The sequence below is a fragment of the Pararge aegeria genome, chromosome 9 (genome assembly GCF_905163445.1).
Source record: "Pararge aegeria chromosome 9, ilParAegt1.1, whole genome shotgun sequence".
Lineage (NCBI taxonomy): Eukaryota > Metazoa > Arthropoda > Insecta > Lepidoptera > Nymphalidae > Pararge > Pararge aegeria.
In genome coordinates, this window is record NC_053188.1 from 3776590 (window position 1) to 3790035 (window position 13446).

The following is a 13446-nucleotide window of genomic DNA, read 5'->3' on the forward strand; positions in this document are numbered from 1 at the left end:
TACCCAGGTCGTTCAAACCTCTAACAATAACAAAATATTGTACGTTGTTGCAGGTATATTAATAATATATAGGGAAATGTTTGTAAATCTTCTTATTATTGCTTATAATGAAATGTTGGTTTATTTGGAAACGTTAGTCTATTCCTAGAAACACCAGGTCTAATAAAACGTAATTATTACATCTTGTTTTTGGAATGTAATTTTGATATCTAAGTTTGGTCTTGAAATATAAAAAATCAAAATTCATTTATATCTAGTAGGCCTAATTTATAAGCACTCTTGCAATATCAAGTCTGTTTGTAGTGACTCTACCACCGGTGCAGAAGGCAGATTATAACGAGAGGAGCCCGCGAGAAACTCAGCAGATTGCTCTTTTTCAACATCATTTTACAATTTACAATTTTTAGAATTTTCTAACTTGTGACAGATGAGAGCGGGGACTGCTTTAAAGCAGCCTTGTCGTTGAGAAATTTATGCATTGTATAGTAACCACGATTTATTAAATGTGATTTAACACATTTCTTTATGAAATACACTACACTCCACAATCACAAGTTATACGAGTTATTCAAAACTAACCAAGCCTCAACAAAAATAGCAAACATTGGGTAAATAATACAACAAATGGCTGGCCAAAGATGTAGTCAAAATAAACGTAATATAAATATCGTCTTTGTACGAAGAGATCAAATCAAAGAGAAAGAAAATTTACGTCAAAAGTTCATTTGATGTAAATTTTGCTAAGACTTTGATGCCATAGATAATCATCATCATCACCATCACCTCATCCCATATTAATTGGGGTCCGCTCTCTTAAATATATTTTGCCAAGTTAATCTGTTTTGGTTCCACGAAATGTCAATTTGAGCTGTTTTGATAATGCCATAGATGGAAATGATTCGAATTAATGATTTAATATTTTATCTGATTTGTATCTAAAAATATATTATCAGTGCATTTTTAACCCCATCCGTCGCGACGCTGTTTTCCCAGCGCTCCATCCAAATCCTATAGAAATTCAAGTACAAAATGGAACAACGATTCTAGGATGGGGCGAGATAATCCGTCGAGGGATGCTAATTCCGGATTATCTGATAACAGTTAGACGGAAAATGTTACGAGACTTTGTTAAAACTCTAATTGGTGGTTCCATTCCTTAATCTGTCTAATTTTGTAAATATTTATGCAAAGTTCACAGCAACCGTTTTTTGTTTACATATTTTAATCTTTGTTTGGGGAGAACTAAATCGCTTCTTTATCATATCGTCCTCTTTCAGAAGTGAGGACGAATTAGAGCATAAATGCACCACGCTATTTAGATGTGGTTTTGTGGGATTTAACGAATATTTTTTCATAATACGTTCAAGATAATTTATCGGCTTAATGTGCTCACTACGAAATGCAAGACGGTGATTCGGTGGTTTGGACGGAGAGCTTGGTTTTTGCTAGAGTAACCCCAATTATTATGTTTGTTTTACTTATTAATTTTTATTATTATCCCTATCTCTACTAATATTATAAATGTGAATGTAAGTTTGTTTGTTACGCTTTCACGCGAAAACTACTGAACTGAATATGTGTTTAATTTTACCCAAACTGTGGTACGAGATAGAGGACAGAACTCCTTAGCGGACAGCAGCAAACCCCTTATTTAAGGCTTAGCGATACTGAATACATTATTTTTTTTTGGATCTAAAACTAAATTTAATGCCACATCAAAAAACAAAATCAAACGCAGATGAAGTCGCGGGCAAAAGCTAGTTTTGATATAAATACGAGTGCATTTAAGTCCTGTATGGACTCGAACGATGCAAAGATACCTCCCGGTGTCTTAATCGGTTTTAAATATCATATTTAACTAACATCAAGCGCGTTTGTAATAATGAAAATACAACGATCTGCTTATGCACATGATAAGCGCTTTAAACGCGTGTGTTCAACGCGCCATGTGAATAGGCCCTTACATTACAAGTATTAAACTTTACGTAAGTCGATAGTCAAATTGTAGCCTTAACTTGACCTAATGAGATAAGGATGAATTTTCTTTTTACAGAGACATTTTCTAGTTAAAAAAAAACCCCTAAACTCTTTAAGGTTGTCCCTTTGAACAAGATTGATGGCTCTTTGTTATAAAGTCTGACATTGTCTTGTTACTTGATATTCTTCCTCAAATTACGGTTAAGGTTATAGAATTACTGGGTGTTTAATTTTTGCTTGGCGACTTTATTTTTGCCTTAAAATAAACTAGATTGTATTTAAACTTTTCTTAGGTCCAAAAACTCTCTGGTACAGTGGCATGTGTCGTCCAAGGTTCGATTCCCGCTTCAGTTGTTAATTTATTTGGGTTTTTTTTTTTTATTATTTGCCTTAAAAACTCATTGCTCTTGTACACATAAACTAAAATAAATTAAGAAAGGACCGCTTTACAGACTCTTTTGAATAATAATAATAATAATAATTTATTTGCATGAATGTTTGTTTGTTCATGGATATTCAAAAATTAAAATGTCGAGGCCATCTGCTTTTAGTGGTTCTACAAACGGTTAAGAAAGTATATTCTACCGAGAAGAAGCTGACAAGAAACTTTGCTGTTAGTACAGTTTCCCCTTGTCAACTTTTCACAACTCTCAAATTACTATTCTATATTGTATTGAGCCGAAAGCGGACTCAATTGCTGCCAAGGAACTATGGCAAGAAAATAAAGCAATTCATCAACTCTCTATATATTATTTCCCATTAGCGGTGATAGCGCATTGGGTAGGAAATCGTGTTTACTTTCGGAGAGCCTAGTTCGAATTCACCTCTAACTTTTGTTACTTATGTGCGTTTTAAGTAATTAAAATATCACTTGCTTCAACGGTGAAGGAAAACATCGTGAGGAAACCTGCATGCCTAAGAGCTCTAGATAATGTGCTCAAAGGTGGGTGGAGTCCACCAATCCACACAGGGCCAGCGTGGTGGACTACGGCCTTAACCCCCTCTTACTGTAGGAGGAGACCCGTGCTCTTTAGTGAGCCGGTATTGGCGTGATGTGAATGACGATGATTATTTCCCAGCTGTTGCAAACTCTATGAGAGAGGAAGCCTAACTGCCTCATTACCAAACTTGATGGCACCACAAAGATCTTGCATCGCGCTAACGCAGTGTTCACAAAAATTGAACATATACAACTTCCAAAGATTAATGTTCGGACCTCGGTCCCCGAGCACGATTACCCGCTCGGAGGAAGGTCTTCCTACGGTCTAGCGCATCACTATAACTACATGGTAGTATAGCTTTTTGTGAAAGAGCTCGTCCAGGGAAGTATTATCGCCAATCTTATTTCCACCGCTATGCAGCATGGATGTAATGCTGTGTTCCGGTCTGAAGGGCGTGGTTGCCGGTGTCAGGCACATAAGTCTTATCGCCTACGCCTCAATTTGATGGGGACAAGGTGTCATGTTGCAGGACCTGCTCCTTGCATGCCCTGTGAAGTTTGCTCTGTTTTGCTTTTTTGCAAATTTGCTTCGTCCGACCATACATTATAATAAGCATCAAAAATATTTCTAGTCTCCAATTATATTTCCAGTTCGTTTTTGACATTTTGGCGACGGGGCGTGTGGCCACATTTTTACCTTGGGGAGAGTGATCACGCTCCGAGGCTGACGTCGTCGGCGGTAACATTGCCATCATGGCGTCAATGCGCCCTCGCCCAATCTCTCTTGCACGAGTGGGTTTGTATCCAGTGGCGTGCACAGGGTTTTTGACCAGGGTATGCAAAAACCAGGTACATGGCATAAAATGGAAAAATTTCCCTCCAATAAATATTTAGGTTAATAATAGGTTGTATAAAATAATTTGGGCATGCAGTGCTTTTGTGCATGTATGAAGTGCACGCCACTGTTTGTATCCCACACCTCGTCGCCACTAAGATGTATGAGAGCAGATGATACGACCGTCAGTTACGAAGGCAAGTATATTACTGAAGCTTAAACTAACGAACGATCTCGTGGTAAATTCACTTAGACACACATACAAGGTCTCTTTCACTGAGCTATCTGTCACGAGCCCTAAACTGTAATCGCTTTCAAAACGTCCTCAGTATAAAAATATAAGGTGCTTAGTATAAAGTAATATCGGTAAAATATCACCATAATTGAATGAACCTCCTTCCACATATTCCTTTATCCTCTAGAGACAAGGGAAGAATATTTTCTTTCTTGGAAGTTATATTATTTTGTGACGTCACATACGCTATTGTCTTGTTATTTCTGTATGGCAATTTTATAATCTTTTCATAAACGTAGATTGAAGAAAGTATATTGCGTTACTCAGTGGCGTGCACAGGGTTTTTGACCAGGGTATGCATAAAGAAGGAAAATGGCATAAAATGGAAAAATCCTTCCCCTTTATGAGTAATATTTTTTTTTTAGGGTATGCAGTGCTTTCGTGCATGTATGAAGTGCACGCCACTGGCGTTTATTGCGTTGTTTGATCTAGATTTCGTGACCAAACAATATGAACATAGAAACCATACTCAATACAATAGCTCCTTTATTAGACCGGGCCGCCTTGTCTCCGGGCATATTCCATTGAATAAGTTTGCTTACATGATGAGAAAAGTTAATACACCCAATCGTAGTGTCTGCAATGTGGTCGAAGACGTTGTTTATATTCTAATGGAATGGGCCCGGAACGAAGATTACCGACGACAGCAATTTAATAAGCTAATTCTAAGCTCCGTTGGATATTTTAACTGTGTGCTGGCCTACCCACATTCATGACAACAAGATAAAATTCTTGGCGAAATAGTATTTTTATTTTATTACAAGCTAAAACACCGAAGGCAAAAGACCAGTTGAAAAAATCAAATTCGGACCGCTTCTATCAAATCGCCAATATGGCCTCCAACAGAAGCCGATGGAGACAGTTTACCAACGCGAAGTTGAGATCTCACCAGGACCACGATCTTCAGTGATGAAGGAACGACCAGAGAGAGAGAAAGACAAGCTAAAAAAATTTTACCTTAGCTTACAAATTGTAGCAGCGAGATTTGTCTACGCAAAATGAGTTCTGTTTGGAAAAAATGAATAAACAGGAAGTCAATTAATCAGTTATATATATTTATTGTTTTGTTTATTTTTGAATTTTTTTTTTATTTAAATTTTTTGTATAATTTGCTTACTTTTTTTACTTACTTACATGTTTACTTTAAACTGTTAAATATGTACTGTTTGTGTTAGTTTTAGTTTTATTTGTTCTTTTTAGAATTTATTTCATTTTTTTTATTTGAATTAACTCTAGTTAATAATAATAATAAATAAATATACTACGACAATACACACATCGCCATCTAGCCCCAAAGTAAGCGTAGGTTGTGTTATGGGTACTACGATGACTGTGAATATTTTTATGAATAATATACATAAAATACTTATAATATACAGATAAACACCCAGACACTGAAAAACATTCATGTTCATCACACAAACATTTTCCAGTCGTGGGAATTGAACCCACGGCCTTTGACTCAGAAAGCAGGGTCGCTGCAAACTGTGCCAATGGGCCGCCAAAATAGTTATAGTCATAACGCAACGAGCGACGCGATTGTTTGCTCAGTCTGATACTGGTGCAGACTGAAAATCAGCGCTGAGCATTGTTGCTAATGCACAGCATAAGGCTGAGTTTGCGGCCATTTGTTTTTTTTTTTTAAATATATAGACAAGTGCTTGACTACAATCACACCTGATGGTAAATAATAATGCAGCCTAAGTTGAAGCGCGCTTGCCTAGAAGATGCCTATTCACTCTTGATTTGAAGGTACCCAGATTATAGGTATCGGGGAAGACGGAAGATGGGAAAACATTCCAGGCCTTTGCGGTGCAGATCAGAAAGGAAGAAGCAAAACGCTTCGTACGTGTTGATGGTATTTCAACAACGTAACGGTGGAGATTCTAATAATAGCTAATAATAGCTCCTGATCACACTCATTATTATTATTATTAGTAAAACTGTTGCGATTGGTTGGGATTGGTATTGAGAAGAGACAATAATAATTCCTCTCTCGATTACACCAGTAGCCACTGCTGTATGGAGTAGTATTACTGTATGCAGTTATACGTAATGTAACATTACAGAAAAGCATATTCGCCCATCGGATCATCTCTTAAATTAAGGAATAAAAAAAATAATATACCTTTAATAAACATAATATGCTATTGGCCTGTGAGAGCTGTCCCTTTAAGTTAAAAGGCTTTTAGGCTTTTAAGGCCCTCTAGGTTGGTATTATTCGTTGCTCTCCGTAACTCTCAAGAGATGAGTAACGGCTATTTGGCTGATAATAAATTTATTCTGGACATTCCCAGCCTTATGTCACGGAATGTCGTGTTTGCGTACAATACAGAGCTTTGCGGTCTCATTTGTGTTTGTGGAATAAAACAGAACGTGGGAGAGAACTACGAAAAATATACAGGTAAGTAAATGAAATTAGAAACCGCTCAGAAATAAAAGACGAAACATGGGTTATCATCATACAAGTATTTACATTTACTATCGCCATACGTTACAACAGAACGATTTCAATTTTTAATTAAATTCAATTCGTTTATTTGCTGATTGGTTTTACATAGATATTATATTGATAAGATATAAGGACAAACAATCCGCCTTAGTTGGCATGCAAAAATATACATATGTTCTTACACTAATTCCTACTTACTATAATAATCTTAACGATACCTTTAAATTATTTGGATATATAACTAATATAACTAGATTGGCCAATAAATATGCTCCAGCACTATTTATGGCCTCACAGAGGTTCGTTCAGCAAAAAGTCTTCAACCGACTTCGATCTTCGGATTTACTCCGATCTTAAATCCTTGTTTTTTATTCCATTACAAGTTAGCTCTTGACTGCGATCTCACCTGGTGGTAAGTGATGATGCAGTCTGAGATGGTAGCAAGCTAACCTGTTTGGGAGTAAGGAAGGATGGTAACTAGCCACGGTCAAAGCCTCAATACCATACCAGACCAGTGGAAATTCAGAGATTATAAACTCTCAAATTGCACCTCAAACCCGGTACCTCCTGTTTAAATTCACAGCGCTTACCGTTGCGCCAAAGAGGTCGTCAAAAAACTGTGTGGAATTTGTTTGACAGCAAGTTTACACCTTTGTTTGCAACGTTCCGTTTTTTTAAGACTCCACATTAATAGGTACCTGACCGATTATTAAAATAATGAAATAAATTTAGGAAAATGTACTGGTTTGTACTAGAAACATGTTAGCTAAATTTCATTTTGATGACCTTCCTGGCTGTGGCTTTAAATGGGTGGTCCCGGATTCGATCTAAGGAAATTAATTTTATCTGGTTTTGTCTGGTTGGCTGGCTTGGCTTGGCTGTCTTGGCTTGGCTGTCTGGGAGGCTTCGGCTTTGGCTACTTACCATCCTACGGACAAAGACTCGCCGCTAAGCGATTGAGCGTTCCGTATCTCATATTGAAACCGATTAGCGATATAGGTATACCTGCCATGTAATAGGCCATGTAATAGTACCATCTTAGGTGAAATTGCAGTCATGGGCTAACTTGTATTGGAATGAAAAAGAATGAAATGATAGCTTTACTGACGTAAAATTTACTATATACTACGACAATACACATATATTCAGCTAGCCCCAAAGTAAGCGTAGCTTCTGTTATGGGTGCTAAGATGACTGATGATATGGATATTTTTATGAATAATATTCACAAAATATAGTTATAAGGAAGCGGTGATAGCGCATTGGGTAGGTGCTCGACTTCACTTTCGGGGGGCCGAGTTCGAATTTTTAAATTCTCTAAGTTACGTGCGTTTTAAGTAATTACAATATCACTTGCTTCAATGATGATGAAAAATATCGCGAGGAAACCTTCTGAGAGTTCTACAAAATGTTCTCAAAGGTGTGTGGAGTCCACCAATCCGCACTGGACCAACGTGGTGGACTACGGCCTTAACCCCTTCTCGTTGTGGGAGGAGACCCATGCTCTGCAGTGGGCCGGCAATGGGTTGACGTGATGATGTGATGATGATAGTTATATACATAGATAAACACCCAGACACTGAAAAACTATGTTCATCACACAAACATTTTCAAGTTGTGAGAATTGAACCCACTGCCATGGACTTAGAAAGCGGGGTCGCTACCCACTTCGCCAATCGGGCGTCATGTTAGTAGGAATAGCAAATGTTCGCAGCTCGCAGATCTATGCCGTCTTTTGTGTGAACTCTCATTGATATCGTATCAAAAAGCGAATGAATTCCCGTAAAATATTTGATCGCGAACACCGGCAATTTGACGAGGGTGTGACGCGGGTTGCCAATTATACAACTGGAAACGCCGTCTGGAAGTTATGGACATTGGAAATTCAAATATCTTTTGGTTACCGATTATTAAAACAAAATGGTGAATAGTTTTTAAAGTGATTATGTTGCGCTTTCTCTCGTCGGCTAGTGAAAAAATACAATCGTCTGGTTCCCATCCTTGAAGGCAAAATAAAGGTGTTATAAGTTGAATATAAATAAATATATCACTACAATACACGCATCGCCATCTAGCAACAAAGTAAGCGTAGCTTGTGTTATGGGTACTAAGATGACTGGTGAATATTTTTTTATGAACAATATACATAATAATATAATATACAGATAAACACCCAGACACTGAAAAACTATCATTTTTTTGTGTGATACAAACATTTTCCAACTATGGGAATCGAAACCACGTCCTTGGACTCAGGCAGCACGATCGCTACAAACTGCGCCAATTAGCTGTCAAAAATAATCACCACATATATAAGTTGGTCCGTTTTGTCCGTCGGTGCCTTCGATTGTCTGTCTAAGGCGGATAAAAAGATTTTGATGAGATTATTATTCAAGGCATCAGAGTAGATATTTACCTAGTATTCTTTTTTAATGAGATTATTCCTCTGTGCTACTACTACCTCGATCGCCAATCCGTCCGGCCAGCTTGGTGATTATACCCAATCTGTTAGAAGGGGGGTTTCCAGTCCAGCAGTGGACAGATATCGACTATTGATGGCTATAGGAGTAGGTGTGAAAGAAGGAAACAACTTGTTGGCCTGATCGCTTGATACGAACTGATAGTATATGCTAGCCAATTTTAATTTTTATACAAGGAAGCTAAAAACGTGTGCGGGTAACCTCCAAGCGGTCAATAAGCCGCTGATAGTTTTGTATAACATATGATGTTAATTTTAATTTCTCATTAAGTAATACTGTCTCTTTTGAAAATAAATAAATAAATTTACTAAGACAATACACACATCGCCATCTAGCCCCAAAAAAAGCATAGCTTGTGATATGGGTATATGGCTGACGAATATTTTTATGAATAATATACATAAATACTTATAAAATACAGATAAACACCCAGACGCTGAAAAACATTCATGTTCATCACACAAACATTTTCCAGTCGTGGGAATCGATCCCACGGCTTGGACGCAGAAAGCAAGGTTACTGCTCACTGCGCCAATCGACTATCTAATAAATGTATTTAAATAGCCACTGAAAACAAAACGAACAAACTTCCATTTCAGTTTTGCAAAGTTACGGTAAAAAGGAAAGTCACCTATAAACCAACTAACTTGACGGTATAGAAAATTCGGTTATGTATATTCGATCGACGTAGTTCGTGCAGCGTAACTAATTCAAAGCCTAGCGGCATTCAAAAGCCTGCGACTCAAAAGGCTATGCTATGTGCTGATGAGGCGTAGGCATTATTCGCTTTTAACGATGTCAAAACAAAGGAATGTGGAATAGAGAACATCACGGATGATTCAGATTTAGATAGTATCGCATTATTGATAGATCTTTGCATGCATCACGAGCAAATGTTTTGTCACGAGTTGCATAACGGAAGTATCAACGGAACGTTACAACATTTTAAGACTATTTCCTATCTAATATGTAATGATTTGTATATTTACTAGCGGTTCCCAGCCCCATCTGGCTGATTTGTTAATCTAAACCATCCAAGGTGCCACCCAAACGCATACCAAAAATTCACTCAAATCGGTCCAGCCGTTTAGGCGGAGTTCAGTGACATACACACGCACACAATAATATATGTATAAAGATATACATATATATTATCTATCTTTATAGTATTAGTATGTAAAGCCCTCAATTGTGCATTTAAAAAAGCTGATTTATGAAGTACTATCGCCCTGCTTATTTCTGTCGCTGAGCAACATTGATTTGTTTCGGTCTAAACGGTATCGGTAAAAACACCCGGCTAAATTTGTTGTGGGCTTCTTCTTAACCAGGACGCGTTTGGAACCCTCGTAGCTTTAGTTCTAAGTTTACGAATGTGGTTATCGCCATCATCTCACTACCGCGTAATTCTTATGTACGCGTCAAAAGTGCCACCTATGGGCCTACTTGAATAAAGATATTTTTGGAAATTAGAAGCACACGAGGCTTAACACCAACGCCTCAGGTTGAAGGAACAGTGCGGTGATTTGTAAAACAAAAAATGCTATTTGAAATTCACTAATTACCATTTAAAGCTGAATTCGCAAAACAGGTTTGGACGAAACACTCCACTGGCCTCTTCCACTACAGTGGAAGAAACACTAATTTCGTAAAGTATGTTGCGATAAAATTAAATTTGTTTAAACACATTCGCTACTTCGAGTTTACAATAAAATTTATGTCTTGGAATTTTTCAATCACAAGGTTACTTAGAAGCAGGCAGCTCCGCTTTGCCTGGTTCCTCAAATTGAAAAATGATTTTTAATGTAAATTGGATAGAAAAACCTTTTACGGATTCTTCTCGGTAGAATATTACGTGTGTTTTTTCAAATTTAATTTTGAATAAAACTGTATATCAGCGATATTTATGATAAAGGTACGTATACCTGGTATTATAAATCTTTAGAAGAATACCAACACGAATGTACTGATACTTTACGTGCCTCTGTTTCAGTCTGGGCATTCAAATTGAACGCAAAGGACTGGCTACGTGATCGATAGGTTTTTATGATATGGGTTTTTTTTATAAAAAACTCAATACCTTATCATCTGCATGTCGTCTGCTAGGGGTATGTTAGTCCTTTGTGGGGTAGAGTATTCGCTTTTACAATACGACAATACGATTCCGAAAGGTAATTCTAGAGCTACGAGAGCTCAAGTTCGCGCATTGCAGCGAGTTTACTATACAATCAATAATATTTTTAATGATTTAGATTGCTTGGATTCTTTAATTGTAAAATGTTGAAGCTGAAACAGCGCAAACTGCTGAGTTTCTTGCCGGCAGAATTTGCCACTTAACCGGTACAAGAGCCACGATAAGCACAGACTTGTCGTTACAAAAGTCCTTATATAGGCGGTCTGTTTATATTAACGCTATGCCTAGTCAGAAGGTCAATTTTTATTTATATATTAGGCTAATTATAAAAAAAAAATCGTTAAATTGTTATATTACATAAGCAGTGATAGCTTGTGCTAGGAAATCGGTCTCACTTTCGGGGAAATAGGTCTCACTTTCGCGGAAATCGGTCTCACCTTTTCAGAGCTTTTTGTATTAAGCAACTAAATATCACTTGCTTTAACTTTGTGAGACCTATGTGCCTGAAAATTGTCCATAATGTTCTGAAAGTGGTGTGAATTCTACCATTCTGAACTTAGCTAACGTAGTGGACTACAGCCTAAACCCATTTAATTCTAAGACCAGACCCGAATTAAACTAACGAAGCAGATAAAGACATTTTATATTATAACTTATTTAATGTTAACATCGTCATAATCTCAATGACACGAAAATATTATATTTGTTAATCTAACGAGGCACAAGCCATTTTGATGTCATATTATCCGAAGTGGCGGCATGAATGAATTCCCTCCCCTTTGTTGTATATCAGTAATTGGGCTGCAAATCCATTCGAAAAACTCCTATACATTTCCTTTTGAATAGATATCGTTATCTGATAGCGAAAACTCGTGAAAATTTGAAGGAAATGCTACACGAAAAGTCATTTTTGTATAGTTAGTTTAATGATATCTATTTATGGAGGTCTACTGCTTGAAACAGTTATTTTATAGTCATATCTTACTTTCAAGATTTTGTGTTGTGTCTGTCTAACTAGTAGGGATCTTCCGGTGCGGAATTGACATCCCAATACCTTAGGACCCAACGTACTTCAGGCCTCAAACAATGCTTTATGTCTCATTAAACTAGTCGATCCACTTTATATTTATGACAAAATATTACTTCTTAGAGAAATTATCAGTATTTATAAACCAAAGTGCATGTGAAAATTATCAGATATAAATTATGTACAGCAAGAGGTATCTTTTGTGGGGTTCAGTATATACTTATACTATGACTCTGAAGGTTATTTTTAGCCTCCTTATACATAAGTTGAGCAGATGTTTTTATAGAAAAATCAATATCTAACCATCCGTATACCGTTTGCGAAAGGTGTCGGAGTTTTTTGTGGGATGATGCATTTTACATGTTTACACTATGTTCCGAAAGGTAAGTCTTTAGCATAAGTTTACACAATGTGTTAAAATTTATTAATTACAATAAGACAGAAAAGCCTGACTGGAGCTCTAGTTCTTATATAGAATCCATATTATCTCGTACAGACACTACGAACATATCTTTGACGGCCGAGTGGCGCAGTGGGCAGCAACCCTGCTTTCTGAGTCCAAGGTCGTGGGTTCGATTCCCACAACTGGAAAATGTTTTTGTGATGATCATGAATGTTTTTCAGTGTCTGGGTGTTTATCTGTATCTTATAAGTATTTATGTGTATTATATTCATAAAAAAATATTCATCAGCTATCTCAGTACCCATTACACAAGCTACGCTTACTTTGGGGCTAGATGGCGATGTGTGTATTGTCGTAGTATATTTATTTATTTATTTATTATTTCGAAAAAATAAATAAAATGCAATAAATAATCATCAGACATCTTAGTACACATAACACAAGCTACGCTAACTTAAGGGCTGGATGGCGATGTGTGTATTGTCGTGGTATATTTTTTTATTTTAAAGTGGCTCTAAGTTATCCTATAAGTGACACACAGTTGTCGTATTTAATCGGTTTCTAAGCAGGTTTTGTGACTAGGCTCAAAAGACCCATTTCAATTTCATTTAATTTCAAGGCATTCTGAATGGTGGCATACCTTTTTGTAGCTGTATGTGATAAAAATATAAAATTATGGGGTTAATATAAATAGAAGGGAAGTTAATTTTAAAGTTTACAAAGCTCCAAGCTTCCACGTTCGCAACAACCCTCCGGGGAGGCAGCGAGCAATATTGTTCAAGAAATTGAAACATTATTTGTGGAGGAAACGGTATGTTTTGGGAATTGGGCTTTGGCACGCCAACATTTGCCGTTCATTTCCATCTGCATTATTAAGTTAACTTTAAATTACAATCTTCGCTCATT

The 13446-nt window shown here is 36.9% G+C and overlaps 1 pseudogene; it reads left to right on the forward strand.

The window, feature by feature from the left end:
* Nucleotides 1-6294: 6294 nt before the first annotated feature.
* The window catches only part of LOC120626443, a 62997-nt pseudogene continuing 55845 nt past the window's right edge, over nucleotides 6295-13446 (forward strand).